Genomic DNA, 15,138 nt, shown 5'->3' on the forward strand with positions numbered 1-15,138 from the left:
GGTAAGAGTTAACAAAGACAAATTCTTTGTATCTTAAATAATGCAGTAGTGCATTTCCAGATTGTCTTTAATGCCTTATTTCTGCAGCACAGCGTACTATTTTAGTACACGTCGGTATGTATGTGCTCTCCCTTATGTTTCCACCCATTTAATCCTGCTTTCGCCTTTGCACCGGCACTGCCATTCCTGCAGCTGGGTAGAGGCAGTTCAGGAACCTGGTCAGGCCAAAAAACTGAACAGGCAAGATAAACGCCGTCATGCATCGGCTTTAGCAGTCTCGGCCTGCAAAGCAGTGTGGTTGAGTTGGCAGATTCAGCAGAAAGCTGGCCTCACCCCCTCCCCTGCCCCCCAGTTTTTCCATCAGATTAGCCAGGTGAAACAGTATTTTCTCTGGCTTCATGATTATGGGATGTGATGCAAGGGGCAGGGGGAAGACTGGAAGGGGCCAGCAGGAACCTGTGACCTTGGGCAGGTCACAGACTAGAACAGCAGAAGAGAGGGGTAAAGGAACAGCACTCCCCCGCAGCATTTCACCTTTAGACAAACAGGTGCGATGATCAAATGCATCCTTTGATCACCTTAAACTGCTTGTGACACCGCACCTGGTATTTACACAAACCCTTTAAGCCAGTGCTACTAGCGAAGGAAATGACCCTGCCCTCCCCCAGTCCCTGGGCGCTGCTGCCGTCCTCAACATCCCCCTCTTTCTTGGCACTGCTGGTCTTGCAGCCATCCACTGAGCTGGAGAGGAAACCCATTCATTTTAAAACAAAGCAGTATTTTTTTGCGGAGTTAGTTTGAACATGGATCCATTCTTCCATGTCCTTTACCAGACAAGAAGAAAGAGAGCTTTATGCGTTGAATGCCATGATGAGGAAAGAGGTGAGGTGCCAAGATGCAGGAGAGTTTTGAGAGAGAGCCATCTATACACCAAGGGGAAGACAATGCATGAGGCAGGTGGCTGGACCCTGCAGGTGTGGAGCACCTGCAGATCTCATCGAATAGACTTTGAACAAGGACAAAAGTATGCTATCTTGTATGTAAACACATCAACCGGGTTTAACAGGGTCCAACACTAGACAGGTGAAGTGACTTCAATGTTTTAGGCTTACAGAAACAGTTCTTACAAAAAAAAGTTCACACATGATTTGCTTATTATTAGTGATTACACTAACACATCTCCTGTTCTGGGATATTTCTGACTAGGCAGACCTGTGCCCAGCAGTGTCTTCTTGTCAGATGTGCCATAATCATTCTGTGTCATCACTTGACAACTCGACCACCATTTTTGGTAGCTGAATTCACATGTAAGTTTAGTTATAGCTGTATGGCCTCTTTTTTCCATTCTGAACACTGAACAAAATAATATTAATTACCAGAAAGCACGAACTAGCTACATAGAGTGTGTTTCCTTGGTGGAGGTCGTTGGACCAGGCTTTTCCAAGGGGGAGATGTTTATGGCTCCTTAAGGCAGCCATCTGGTCCTGCTAACAGGAGTCTATCTTTCTTCAGATTGCACAGGTAATGAAGGCGAAGAGTTTAGTGTTTCTGAAAGCATCTTCCCAGACCCCCAACTCTTCATTCCACCTGTGGCAGGTACTATTCTATACAACAGTTTCCAAGAAGTGTAAAGCAGCAGTCTTAAAATGATACAGAAATTATACTAAAAATGTACAGAAAATAACGATAGCCTATGGAACAAGTTAACTTTACAGTTGGTGCTTTATTTGCAGTGATGTAACAAACTGGGGGTTTATACTGTCAAAAGATTAAGACTTAAAGGGATGATTTATGAAGATCTGATCAGGTCTCCTATGTACAAGCTATACAATATATACGCACACTTTCTGAATCTAGTATACAACTTCTCATTAGACTGGCATTTAACAGCTGGAGGATAGTCGACTGACTTAAATACCTTCAGTTTTGACAGGTATCTCTAACCCTCGCCAACGCAGTTCTCAAGCTTGACTACTTTTGCTGGGTATCTGCACTTCTGGATCGACCTTGACTTGCAGCGAGCTTCCAGCGATTAAATACCGTAATTGCAGTGCGTTAAGGAACGCTCTATCGCAACGCTTCCTTGGCAGTTACTTGATTTCTGCCCCTATCTCAGCCTGCTGTGAGATAAGCTTCCCGGACGACGCGGTGCTCCTTCCCGAAGGCACCCAGCTCCACAAGAAACCCCTTCCCTGTGTCGGGGGGGCTCTTCACACCCCCGGTCCAGTCGCTGGGGGACCAGCCGACACGCCCGGTACCTCAGGACCCACGAAGCGCGACCCCGGCTGAAGGAAACCGCGGCCAGAGGCGCCGGCACCGCTCCGCGCCGTCCCCCTCACGCGCCGCCTGTCCGCCAATAGGGGAGCCGCTTGGTCGCCGAGCGTGCGCCCTCCAATGGGCGGCGCGGTTATTGGCCTGCGGCCTCGGGAAGCCGCACCCTGTCAGGTGGGGGGCTGGGGCCGCTCGGTGGCTGTGGGGGAGGAGGGAGCGGAGCGGCGGGAGGCGGAGCTGGGGCCAGCGGCGGCGGAGACAGCCTCGGCAGGGGCACTGTCTGTGGCGGCCCCTTCTTTCCCGCTCCCTCCTGCCGCCCTTTATCGTCTGCCCTCGGGTGAGCGCTGCGGGGGCGGCGGCGGGAGGCGCAAGAGGGGCGCCGCCGGTAACGGTCCGGCGGGAGGCGGGGGGGGGTGGCGGAGGAGGAATGCGGGGGGCGCGCGCGGCACTGGGGCGCAGCCGTTAACGGCCCTCGGCGCGCGGGGAGGGGGGGCGCAGCCGCTGGTGGCGGGGAGGCTGTGCGGGGGAGAGGGGCGCCGCGAGGAGTGGGGAGGCGAACCCGGGGCGCAGGGGCTGGAACCGGCTTGTTTAGCCCGGGGCGGCGCGGGGGAGGGGAGGGGAGATGGGGTTGTCCCTGCCTTGAAAACAAGCCGGGGGGGGGGCGCGGTGTCTGCCCGCTGCTCGCAGGGTGCCCGCGGTGAGGGCCTGGGGCGGGGAGGGAGGGTCTCGGCTCGGAGGTGGCGGCGGGCACGGCGAGGTCGGCTCCGGCTGCTGGCTGGGATGGGGCGGTGGGGCTGAGCTGCGGGGGCGGCTGCGGGTCGGAGGGGCGCTCCTGTCAGCCCTCTGCGGAGGGACGGTCCCGGCCCGCGCCCACCGCTCCGAGCGGGGTGCGATGCTCCCGCTGCTGCCGCCGCCGCCGCAGGAAGCGGCTGCTCAGCCTTGAAATCTCCATTGCACCCGAGCGATGCGGCTGCGGGCTCTTCCCTCGCCGCCCTTCTGCTTCACCTGCCCCTTCTTCCAGGATGCGAGGTGATCTGCTGAGCGTGCTTGGCCGAATGCGGGCGTTAGTGTGTCCAAATACTCGTCCGCAGAGGACGTAGGAATGAAGGAGGAGATGCGATGGTTGTGCGGTGGTATTGATTGGCGGGGCACCAGCAGCAGCAGCAGCAGACGGGCAGTTGTTTTGTTTTCTCTGCTGGAAGGGTTATATATATTTTAGGATTTCCAGTGTTTGCTTCCAATACAGAATTTCATATCTTTCTGCAAGTAACTACTGCATTGTCTCTGTGCTGCTTTTGAGGTTGATTCTTGATGTGCATTTGGCTTTACTTAAAACTAGCAGTTAGGGAGGGGGAAAAGCCAGTGAAGCTGGAAAAATATCCATGGCTGTATTGAGACAAGGGGCTAGGAGTAGCGCGGGCTTTAAATCTTTCATGAGATAATGCTGTAGTTTAAGTGGTGTAAGCTCATTGCTGGTTTTGCTTCATTCTTCGCTTTTTGGGAAGTTGCTATAGATCATATCGTTGTCATATACCAAAAGTATTCCCTTTTTTTGCATGTCTTTATAGGAGCTTTACAAAACAGGTTTACCTGCAGCTTATAAATTCTCAAACTGCAACTACTGCTAGATAATTTCTTTATGTTTTGCTGAAAGCTACAGGTATCTCCTGCAGACACGCTATTTACAGCACTGCGATCTCGTAACATGACTGAACGTGCTAATGTAATACTCGGCAGTTCTTAGTTGCCATAAATTCGTTCTTTTTTATAGGAAGAAAGAATTTATTTCAAAAATAAAAAAATACAAATTATTTCTAAAATAGGCTTCCATTTTTCTTTATTAAATTTATTGATGTAACAATTCTGTATTCTCTATTAGGAAATATTCTTTTTAGAGCTATTGTGTAATAAGTGAGGAAAAATGCAACTATAGACTGGACTTCTGGAGCAGGTGGATTTAGTATTTCTTTATGTTCAGTAAGCAGACTTGACGTGATCTTATTTGTAAAAATACTCTTAAGCAAACATAATGTTTTATGTAGTTTGCCTCAATTACAGAATTTAAACTTTTTTTTTTTAGGGATTTTAAATTTTTAAATTCAAAATTTTCTTTGGGGAATTCTGAGGAAGAGACCGTTGCAAATTTTTAGATCTTCACTGTGGCAAGATAATACGTGCATTACTATGTTTGTGTGTTTAAGTATCTTGTAGTTTTACCGGAGTTCTGTTTTCTGTATGAGGTTCCACACCAAGGATAGTGCTTTTTAGCCAAAACCTGTTGTGTTGTCTGAATATTTTCTTTTGACGGTTGACTGTTATAAAATGGTGTGAGAAACCTGAACATTTGTGCTTTATCTGAAACAAGGACTTTTGCTAGCACGTTGTGCCAGTAAGTTCATTACAGTGTGGTTCGCTAACGCTGCAGAGTGACGAAGGGCATTTACTGAATCAGTATTTTTCTGTGACAGTTCTTTTTAGATGTGCCCAACAGATAATGACTCAACTCTTCTCATTCTTTGAGATTCACCATCAATATTAGGTGTTATTTTGGTTATATGGAGTTGGATCGCTTGATGAGGTTATGTGGACAAGCACATTTGAGCATTGAGAGACTTTGACAGGAGTAGGGGTAAACCTACTTCTGCCCTATTCAAGCCTTGTTTTTTCAAGGGTAGCTTTGCAGTATGAAATGCTTTTAACGAATCTCCTCACCCAGCATTCTGTGGCTTGCTATAGGAGGAAAAAGCTGAATTTTGAAGTAGCCAATTCTGTTAATAAATAGAATAAAATGGGAGAAAGATGCTCTAGCATGTAGATTGCTACTAAGTATACAACTTCTATGTGACAAGTGCTTTTCAAATCTGAGGCGACTAGACAGTAAATCATTGTACCTACTGCTTTTCTGAGTTGTAGAAAGAGTTTTCTTAATTATTTAAGAACTGTAGCAGTGGTGAATAGTGAATAATTTGTAAATCCCAAATGTTGCTATGCAAATGAGCCAGTTCTGCTGGGAAAAATTCATAGTAACAAAATTTGCCCGCTACTTTTATGAAAGAGAGCGTATCAAAGAAGTGTAGCTTTTGTTGTATAGCGGGGACACGAAGTGAAAAATAATGCTAAATTTCTGGGTTTGATGGCTTTTAAATTAGAATTTGCTGTTGGACTATGCTTTGTGGCAGAAAGCAATCTCTGAAATAGCACTGTATTAGTAATTCATATTATAACTAAATATTTCTTAGATACTTGTAGATTGAGAAGGGCTTTATATTTAAAAAGTGATTGTGAGCAGCTATGAATGTAAGTTTAAACTGCTGATACTGTTGTGCAGGTCATTTGACATCTCCTGAGGAACCTGTGTAAAACTTCTCTGTTAAATTATACATCTTCTATATTAACAGATTCAAAAGCAGATATTTTTTAAAAATAGAAGTTCCTGGATTACCTGTTTTGCAGTTTTTATTCATATAATTTAATCGGCCTTTTCAGGGAAATAGGAAAACATTACCTAGTCTTGCCACTTATTCAGCATTTCTCTTCAAAAATACCCCTTTTTGGTAGGGCTGATAACAGTACCTGTACAAACCTGTCAGTAAAGAAAGGTGTAAAGTGTGAATCATGTAAACCAGTTTATTTCCTGAGGAAAGCTGCTTTTCATTAGAGGTAATGGTCCTTCAAGAGTACTGGTTATATATCTTTATCTATGATGATTTTTTACTTTAAAATTACCTTTTTCCATGATTACTTTTCCTATCACTTTAAAGTATTGCATGTACAATAAAAAGGTTCTGTAGTAATTTCAAGCAGTGTTCAACATAACTTTATGATAACATCTGTTACTATCTTAGTAAGCGTCTGTTGTTTGTTGAGAATAATCTTGATAATCTTTAGTCAAATTGAAGCAAATAATCGTTTTCTTTCCTTGCCAATCACAGGATGTTGTTTATTGTGGGTTTGTCAGTTCAGAAATTTTAGTGGTTAGTAGTTGCAGGAGTTGCAAGGGCAGAGACTGCAAGAAACACCCGTTTTAGAACTACTGCTTTTCAAATCAGCTATAAGCTGAGATGATGTCATTTGTGATGAGGGCTATGGTTTTAACATTCTAACCGATGATCCTGGTCTTGAATAAAGTTTAAGTATTGCTGCTTAGTTTGGGGAATTTTAAAGCCTAACCGTTGTTCATTTCAGGGCAAATGAAGTTTCAGTGTAGAGATGGATTTGAATAACTACTGCTAGTCAAGCTGGCTGACCAGCGTGTATGCTTGCTGGCTTTGCTGGATTGACTCTGACCATTAAGAAGAAACTGAAAATGTCCTTGAAGGTGTAGCCAAACAGGAGTAATAACTTCTTCGGCACCTTCCTAGCTTCTTCCTTTTGACCTTGCTTATTTTATTGCATTTTGAGGAGTGATCTCTGCCAGCTCTGTTGGATGGAACTACTCAGTGAAAGCTCAACCTTTCAACTTTAGATCAGGTCCATTAGCAAGCGGGACATCAAAAGTGGTTTTCCCCACAGATTTATTAAACATCAACAGACGTGAAACTGCATTTTAGTTCAGTTTTAAAACTGGGATATTAGGAGCTGCTCTTTAAAACTGAGATTTGGGAGTTTCCATGCTCTTCAGGCGAAGCAGGTATTCCTTTGCATTTGTAATAGACTGATGTATTTGGTTTGTCTTTTAAAATTATTGATGTTTGCACTATATTTTATGTATGTTTTTCAGATCTTGACTCATGAAATCTGAAAAGATAGGGAGTAAAATGTTCTGGAGTTCTGGGATTTTCTTCCATATACTTAATTGAATTGCTGGAAAGGGGTCATGGAAGCAGTGAGCAGTAAATGCAGTTAATCAGTAACTTTTTATGGTGTCTTTGATACTTTCTCATCAAATATTATCAGATAAATGTTGTACACTTATACACTGAAGATTAGAGGGAAATCAAATTACCTAAGATCATCTAGGTTTTTGGCTGGAATTAGTAAATATGTAAAATCAGCTTTGGACTAAAACCTAATTTGACTCACAGCCATAGAAACCTAGTTTGATGTATTATGGGTTTGTTTTCATTTTGTCTGTACAAATCTCAGATTCCTGTTGTGGTGCTTTTTATACTTTTTATCTCTCTCTTGTTTTAGATCTTGAATCTTGAGAGGTCTGATATGCTATTTCAGCTTTATTATAACTGATGTCAGATTAAACCAGCAAGTGTTTGGGAGAACCTTGACCAACGAAGGTTGCCTTCTGTGGGTTTTTTGGTTAGTTGATTTTTTGTTGGTTTGGAGTGGTTGGTTTGTGGTTTGTTTATTTTGTTCGTTTGTTTTGTTATATAGTACTGATCATAAAGTTACTTTTCCTGCATTGTGACTATGGATGTGAAGGATAAGGCATACTTTGCATTTAGTCTTTTTTTAACAGATCAAATAATTTCTCTCTGTATTGTCACTGCAAAATACTGCTGAAAATCTATAAAGTATGTATGTACATGAAACATCCGTTCCATCTAAAACTCAGCAGAAGACATTGCTGCTGTTGTGCATTAACCGAGCGACGCAGTGTACTTGTGGGTTTTTTTTCCTTCAAAAAATCTTGTCTAACAAAGCTTAGCATAGTAAATCTGAATCAACACAGCTTAAAGTATTCCAAAGTTAAAGGGACTTACTTTATTTTTTGCTTCAACTTCTGAACCTGTTAGCTACATTCTGCTGAATTTAACAGGAAAATGGTGACTTCAAACATAGAAAGTTTCTGCCAGCAGTGGGATAGTCTGAAGAAAGTTTCTGCCAGCAGTGGGATAGTCTGAAGAAAGTTTCTGCCAGCAGTGGGATAGTCTGATAGCCAAACATGTGCCCCTATTAAGGGAGGGACATGGCTTCTGATTTGTTTCGAGAAGCAGGAGCGTCTGGCTGTGTAGCTATTACATACGTGCCTGCCAGTCAGTGTATGGATAGCTCCAAACCAGTTGTCCTGTATTCTGCCACTTGCGTGGCCAGCCTAGGTGGGCCAGTGCTCAGCTGCAGGGAGGAGCAAGGATGGACTCGTGGAGGATATAGGGGAAAACATGAGGACTTGGGATAAAAAAAGGAAAAATAGGGAAGCATGGGAAACTTCAGTTGATAGGAAATCATGTTTAGCTAGTTCTGGCATCTTCCTCTAGGTGCTTTCAGTTACTGAGAAGTTCTTCATGATTTTTAGGTAAAGTTGTACACAACTAAACTGCTGCTTTGTTTTTTCATGTCACTTCAAGTTTCCATATGATATGAATAACAGGTTCAGTGTAAAGCACAAGATTGTATTTTGATTCCAAAGTAAACTTCCTTTCCTTGCTGTGGCTATCGTTTGTAAGTTTAAATGTGTATATAGCAAGGTGTGGGGTGTGTTGTCGTGTGTGTGTATATGTGTCCCCTTAGACTTGAAGTAAAACTTACTAGATGGTAAGTTTTTGAAGGTATTCTGGTAGTTGTGGTTGTAAGTGATAGCTTGGAAGTATTTCAGAACAATTTTGTATATTTTGAGTGAATTAAGGATGAAGATGTCAGGGAAGTAGCATTTGTTCTTGTAAATTATTTTTCATGAAGTGTTGGTGGCCAGACGTATACAGTAAAAATTTATTTGGTTGTGTAGAACTTTTGTGGTACAGTATTAAATTATTCTTGAATCTATTAATAGGCAGAAAAAATTAAACTAAGAATGATTTTAGGTGTTTGCTTAGATCTCAGCTATACAAATGAAATTAATCTTTTTTTCCTGTTTGCTTGTATGGGCATTTGGGTAGAAAGTTAGTAAATTCTTTAGAGCTTTCCCAAAGCAAATGAATCCTACATAGTTTGGATGAAGAGGGAAATAACATATATATGCTTAATCTAAGGGAAAGCTATTTTGCCTTCTACGTATCAAGGAAAGGTGGTTGATTTCTGTGCCTTGGATTCAGAGAGGACCATCCTTTTCTCTTTGCTGCTACTTGTGACTGAACGTCTGGCTGTGTCTTCTTCCCAGTTTCCTTTCAATCTGCTTTAGAACCTGCACTAATCTTGATGCTGCTGAGTTATGTGGATCGTCTTATACTGAGTTTTTTGTCTCTCTCCTGGAAGGAGAGGTTGTTTGTGATTGCAACATAGGGTAAGGAATTTGACAGGTGGGACATCCACTTCTGGATCTGCCATAGTCTTTATTGTTGATCTAGGACACTTTCTTTGACTCTGTTCCAGCCTGTTAATGGAGATGTTGGTGTAAGTACAAGGAAACAAACCTCAGTTAAGATGACTTATACCCTTGCTTCACAGTTGTGGAATGATAGCCCTTACAGTATCCTCCGGTTTTCCCTTGCTGCAGCAACCTGGGGAGGAGCCAAGAGCAGAGAACACAGTGAACAGTTTGCTGCACAAATTGGAAGAAGGTAGTCTCTCAAACTGTCCTCTGGTCTGCCCAGCCACCAGAAAATAAAAAGCATTTTGGCAGCTGGTCAACAAAATCTAGAAATGGTGAACAGAAGTCTGGGAAGCATGGTTAAAAGCTGAATGTCAGCCAGAAAAGCTGGACTTAAGCAGTCTTGCGAATTATGAGGGCAGCCTTATTAATTGAACATTCTGGCTGGTGGAAAAGTTGCCTGAGGCTTAGAGTCTTAATGGGTCAATACTTAACCACTAAAGTGGGGAGACAACCCTCCATGCTTCAAGCAAAGCTCACAATGTCAAAAATAAACCTTTGTAGCTGCATTCGTTGCTTCTGTTGTATATTTAATGGATTTGGGGTCCTATCTAATGTGAAGTAGCTGGTCTCTGAGAAAGGCTGAGACTACTATTTTTCCTGCTTTTTTTTCCAGTCATTAACATAAGTATGATATGACACTGGAATAATGTCCATTATGCTAATTATTTTTAAGCATTTATTAAAACAACCCCAAAATACAAAGAATGTCAAAGATTGCATAATGGAAGGACATGTAGGTAAGGTAATTAGTTACTTAGGATGTCCTGGGTTTGTTTTCTGTCATGTCACCTTTTTTAAGAGCTTAAGCTTATTTCTACATTCCCTGGTTTTCAGGGCATTGTCATTACTGTGTTCACGTATGTTAGTTCTATATTAACTATATTTTCAGAAATTCATTACACTTCCATGTCAAATGGGGGCACATTACTGCACATTTGCAGTAGTGTAGTTACTGGAGTCAATTAAGAATGAGGCACATTTCAAATGCCTCTTTTTTTCTTTGCAGACCTTTAATCAGGACTAGACACCTTCTGAAATACTACTCTTATTTGTTATCGGTTATTGGTTTGAAGACCTGTTGTGATACCAAATACTTAATTGTAGAAGGGAAAGGTGAGGTCATTCAGTCTGAAATTTTGTATTTACTATTTTACTACTTGTATTACACTTCTTGCTTGTTTAATTTAATCTGTAATTTGATGTGCTAATCATTAATTACTAGGATGAATTCAGTTCGTTTGACTGAAACTGAAATCTAAATTTATTTTTTCAAGGATTTGATGATCTGAGAGAGTAATCTGGTAATTTCCCCCTCCCTCCTCTGTGTTGCTATAGTAATCCTAAATTTGAACCTTGTTTCTGCAGACTTTTTTTCCTTCAAGTGTTACAGTGTGTGTGCAGTGTGTTATCAAACCAAAATATAATACAGGTTTTTTAATTTGGATGTAACGTCTGAGGTAAAGCTGAAATGAAGCAGCCCTAACTTGCTTTCTCTTTTTCTCGCTCTGGGGAGACCTCGTGGCGTTAATCTTTTTATTCATGTTTTAGATACACATCATTTAGGGCAAGAAACAAAGAAAGAAAGGCTCAACTGAAGCAAAAAAAGACCCAGACCTCTCTGAGTGTCATGAAAATCTGTTAATTATTGTAATGATAGAAGTGAACATTCAACTTGCAAAGGCTGTAACTTAGTTTAGCATCCAAATGTTCTTGCAATTCCAGTTTTACAGCAATGTTCAGCACTTACTTGAAGAGGTGCTTTCAGCTACTTCTGTTGTGGCTGAACTTTTGATACAGCAATAAATGCAGGTAATTCTGGCAACTGTATAAAAAAATTGTGATCTAACCAAACTTTGATGTTATTTTTTTCATATACAACAAAGTGGAGATGCAAGATCTAACAAAGTTAATAGCAGAGTAACATCAGGAGAAAGCAGAAAACCTTAAAAAAACCTGATCACCTGTCTTGTCAGGAAGTGTGGAGACAATGAAATAAGACTAGAATAATTCAGTTACAGGTGAAAGACTACATGAAAGTTTGCCTTGACTTTCAGTGAAGACAGTTTTGAACACATGCACACTGGCAAATAGGTCTTGCTGAAGTGAGAATATAAAAATTATTTCCATGAAGATAAAGTTGAACTTTGAGGGTGCAGATCAGTGGGCCTATGTAATATTTACTCTGAAATTTTGAAGTGGTCCGTGTAATTAGAGGCAAGAATTGTTATTAAATGTTAAGGCAGAAGGGCTTCGGATGGCTAGTGAGCAGCAAAAGTAGTCAGTATGTTTAGAAGAAAAGGTGGTCCGAGATAGTTATTGCATCACTACTGTGACCTTAATATTCAGGTATTTGTGTTGATTTAGAATGAGAAGCTATTCTGTATGGAGGTAAGATGAAAATGGGGTATGAAGTGATACAGCTCTTGACAAAGGAAGATGCTATGACAGAAATATAATGGCTTTTTTTTTTTTTTAAGATACCTGACTTCTTGGAGAGGATACATGGTCAGCGCTGACTTCTTTTAATTCAGGGGTCATATAATGTGTAATATGATTCCATGTAAAAACTAGAGTGGTATTTCTGTGAAAATTGATTCGAAGTGGTGACAGGGTATGTCAAGTATGGATAGAACTGGATGATCAGAAGACGATGTGTTGGAAGTATGTTAGTAGTAGTATTTGTCAAGAGTCAGTTTCAATATTTAGTATTTTCATTAAAAACATTGATGCATTTCTATTTCTTATGCCAATCTCATGTTTTCTCATCGGGTATCAAGTATCATCAGTATAAAAGATGGTTTTGCACAGAACGACGTTGAGACCTTAGGACATGACCAGCAGGAAAAGGAGTCATGTTTAATAGCATCAAAAAAATGAAGATGATCGTATAACAAAAAATCAAAGTTAGCAACTGTGAAAAGCAGTAGGATAACAGGAATACTGCTGTTGCCCTACTAATATTTTTCTTTAAAGAAGAAAAGTGGTATTGACTTTTCCTGGTGCTGGTGAAAGCTTATCTGAAATATCGTGTCTAGTTGCTGTCATCCACCATCAAGAAAAAAGGAATGTATTTGGACTGGAAGAGGTACAGCAACTGATTCTTAGAATGACGAAGGGAATGGAGAATTTTCTCTGTAAGAGGGAGTCCGAGTGTCTTGTTTGATATGGGAAAACAACACCTGAAAGAGATTGCTCTTCATAAAAATGAGTGAAACAGCACAGGTGGGTAAAAAGAGCTTAAGCTTGAGGCATAAGAACAAATGGATATAAACTATCCAAGAATAAACCTGATCTGGAAATTAGAAAAGATGGTTCCTAAGCAACGGAGGCATAGAAGTCTGCAACACCCTTCCCCTAGGAGTAGTGGAATAAGACTGTCTTTAAGATGGAGCTGGTTAGCTTATGTAAGGGAAGGGGGAGGGGATATAACGTAGTTTTCCACAGTACCTTGGGATTTGAACTCCTTGACCCAGAATATCCATTTTTTCCCATGATTCCTGCCTTGTTAGTCAAAGATGATACAGTAACTTGACCAGATATTGTCCAGAGACCAGCAGGGACACCTGTGGTCTGTTTCTTGGACAAATAGACCAGTTGTGTTCTGAGGCATATAGATACTTACATCAAGGGACAATAAATGTTAGACAAGTTGGATGTTTTAAATGCTGTTTTATGTAATACACTACATCGTATCTTATGTAGTGCATATATATGTATTGTGTTTAGCATTAAGAAACTCCAGATCAACACAGAATAATCATATTCAACTGATTTAATAATGAGCCCTGTATTGTTTTCTTCTCATGCTGTTCTGTGTGACTGAAGGAAGTTGCCCACAACACGTGCACAGCTATGTCATTGTCTTCATATTTCTCTGAGAATTCTCCTTTGAGCTGTTAAAAAAAAAAAAAAAAAGAGTTGATGCAAGCTGAAGGGTTGATGTGGTGAAAATGCTGTATACCATGTTGCTCTGTCCTGCCCTGTTGTTCCAGTATATGGTCCTAAGACTGTCCATCTAATAAGCTTGGAATGTAATACTTTGAGGAAGCATCGTGCTTGTGTTTGCACTAATGAGAGACGCTCCCATACCTCTGTATAATAGAAGATAGGTGGTTTTAGAGGAAACTTGACAAAGAAAAAGGTTCTACTGCCTTTTCCCAGACAGAAAGACACTAATTGGCAAATTGGGGACTTAATGTTGCCTGAGGTTACAATATTTTTCTGATTTATTCAATTGTTAGGACATGTTAAGTCGTGATTTAATTCCTGCTGAGGTATTTCAGACCCGGGAGGGAACTTGTGTACTCTTTTCTGCAGTTGTTTCGTCTGTATCAGTACTGTATGCTACCGGATATGTTTTTTGTTATGAACAGAAACAGAGACAGAAATACAGTATCTGCTTTATATTTTTCCATTCTCTAACTCTGCCTCACTTACTCATTCTAAGTGTTCATCTACAAAGCTTCGTTTTTGGAAGGAAGTTCAAGCATGGAAAGTAGTTTGGTTAGGACAGGATAGAAATTTAATGAAGTTTGAAAGGTTCCTTCCTGACTCTGCTTAATGTGTGTTATTGACTTCCCTTCAGCTGTTAGTTGAATTTCCTGTTGATTTTTGGTATAAATAATTGCCAAAGCAGTGTCTAGCCCTATCTGTGTGCTTAAATTAGATCTGTTTTCTTTATTCACAAGTTTAACAGTATTTTAATGTTTTTAGAAATAATGTAGAAGACTGAGAACTAGATCTTATTTCTTTAAATGGCTGTATTCACACATAATGATGAATATGAATGGTAAATAATTACATAGGCGTAACATCAACTAATTAAATGGCACTTTGCAGATGTTTAATATTAGCAAAGTTACATCCCAAAATGGATTTTTTTGGGATAAGTGCTTGACAGTTATGATTTTGAAAGCTGATAAATAATAGTTAATACTTTAAAGCTTGAGGAAGTGTTCACTATTATATGAATATTGACTAAATTGTGTTTCTTCTGCTTTATTATTTAGACATTCTCTCTTTTAGTTTAAACAGGTGTGAAATAGAGACAGTCTTATATAATAAAAAAATCTGAAGTCTGAAACTGGCGATAGCCACCAAAGAGTGGATGACTTAGCAGACGTCATCTTAAAGCTCTTGCAGTGAGGAGAAGGTATTTAGCAATACTGGTATTTTGAAAGACTGTATTAATGTCTGTGCAGTAAGAAAACTGTAGAAGTTGGTTACCTTGACTTTTTGTTCTTAAAGTATGTTTTTCAGCTATGCTGTGTAGGATTTATCACGGTAACTGAAAAGGTGTCAGATTAAAGTAAGTAATGTTTTGCCTTGGAGTGATAAAAATAATAGAAATAATTACTGAAAAGCCAAGTAATTTTTTTTCTAATTTTCTTAATGAGTATGACTTATCAGCTTCACCCTTCTGGTAAACCAGGTAATTTGTTAACTGAAAATATACTGCTAAACAATGGAGAGAGCAAAAAGCTTTCTGGCTTTATATGCTTTTAAAATTCATTTATCTGTCAAAATTGAAGCTGAGTATTGCTGTTGTCTTAAATTGGAATAATCTTTTATTACATGTTCTAGAATAGTATTCCCTGCAGGTATGACCTATGCTTTAGCTAGTTCTGAAAGGGATGCAGTCAACATTGGAATAAGTTATATTT

The 15,138-nt window shown here is 40.5% G+C and overlaps 1 protein-coding gene across 18 annotated transcripts in view; it reads left to right on the plus strand.

Moving 5' to 3' along the window:
* The first annotated feature begins 2,464 nt into the window (after nt 1–2,464).
* Nucleotides 2,465–15,138, plus strand: part of ADD1 (adducin 1) — a 64,600-nt gene continuing 51,926 nt past the window's right edge. For 8 of the 18 annotated variants that reach the window (XM_040592775.1, XM_040592766.1, XM_040592792.1 and 5 more), the window contains exon 1: nt 2,467–2,608. The gene's annotated coding sequence lies outside the window, so the exon portion shown is untranslated. Of the gene's footprint in view, nt 2,609–7,500; nt 7,525–14,500; nt 14,628–15,138 lie in introns of those variants that run through there. The other 10 variants (XM_040592731.1, XM_040592721.1, XM_040592824.1 and 7 more) reach the window with 5 other exon arrangements.

Source organism: Falco naumanni, chromosome 1, assembly GCF_017639655.2.
Source record: "Falco naumanni isolate bFalNau1 chromosome 1, bFalNau1.pat, whole genome shotgun sequence".
Classification (NCBI taxonomy): Eukaryota; Metazoa; Chordata; class Aves; order Falconiformes; family Falconidae; genus Falco; species Falco naumanni.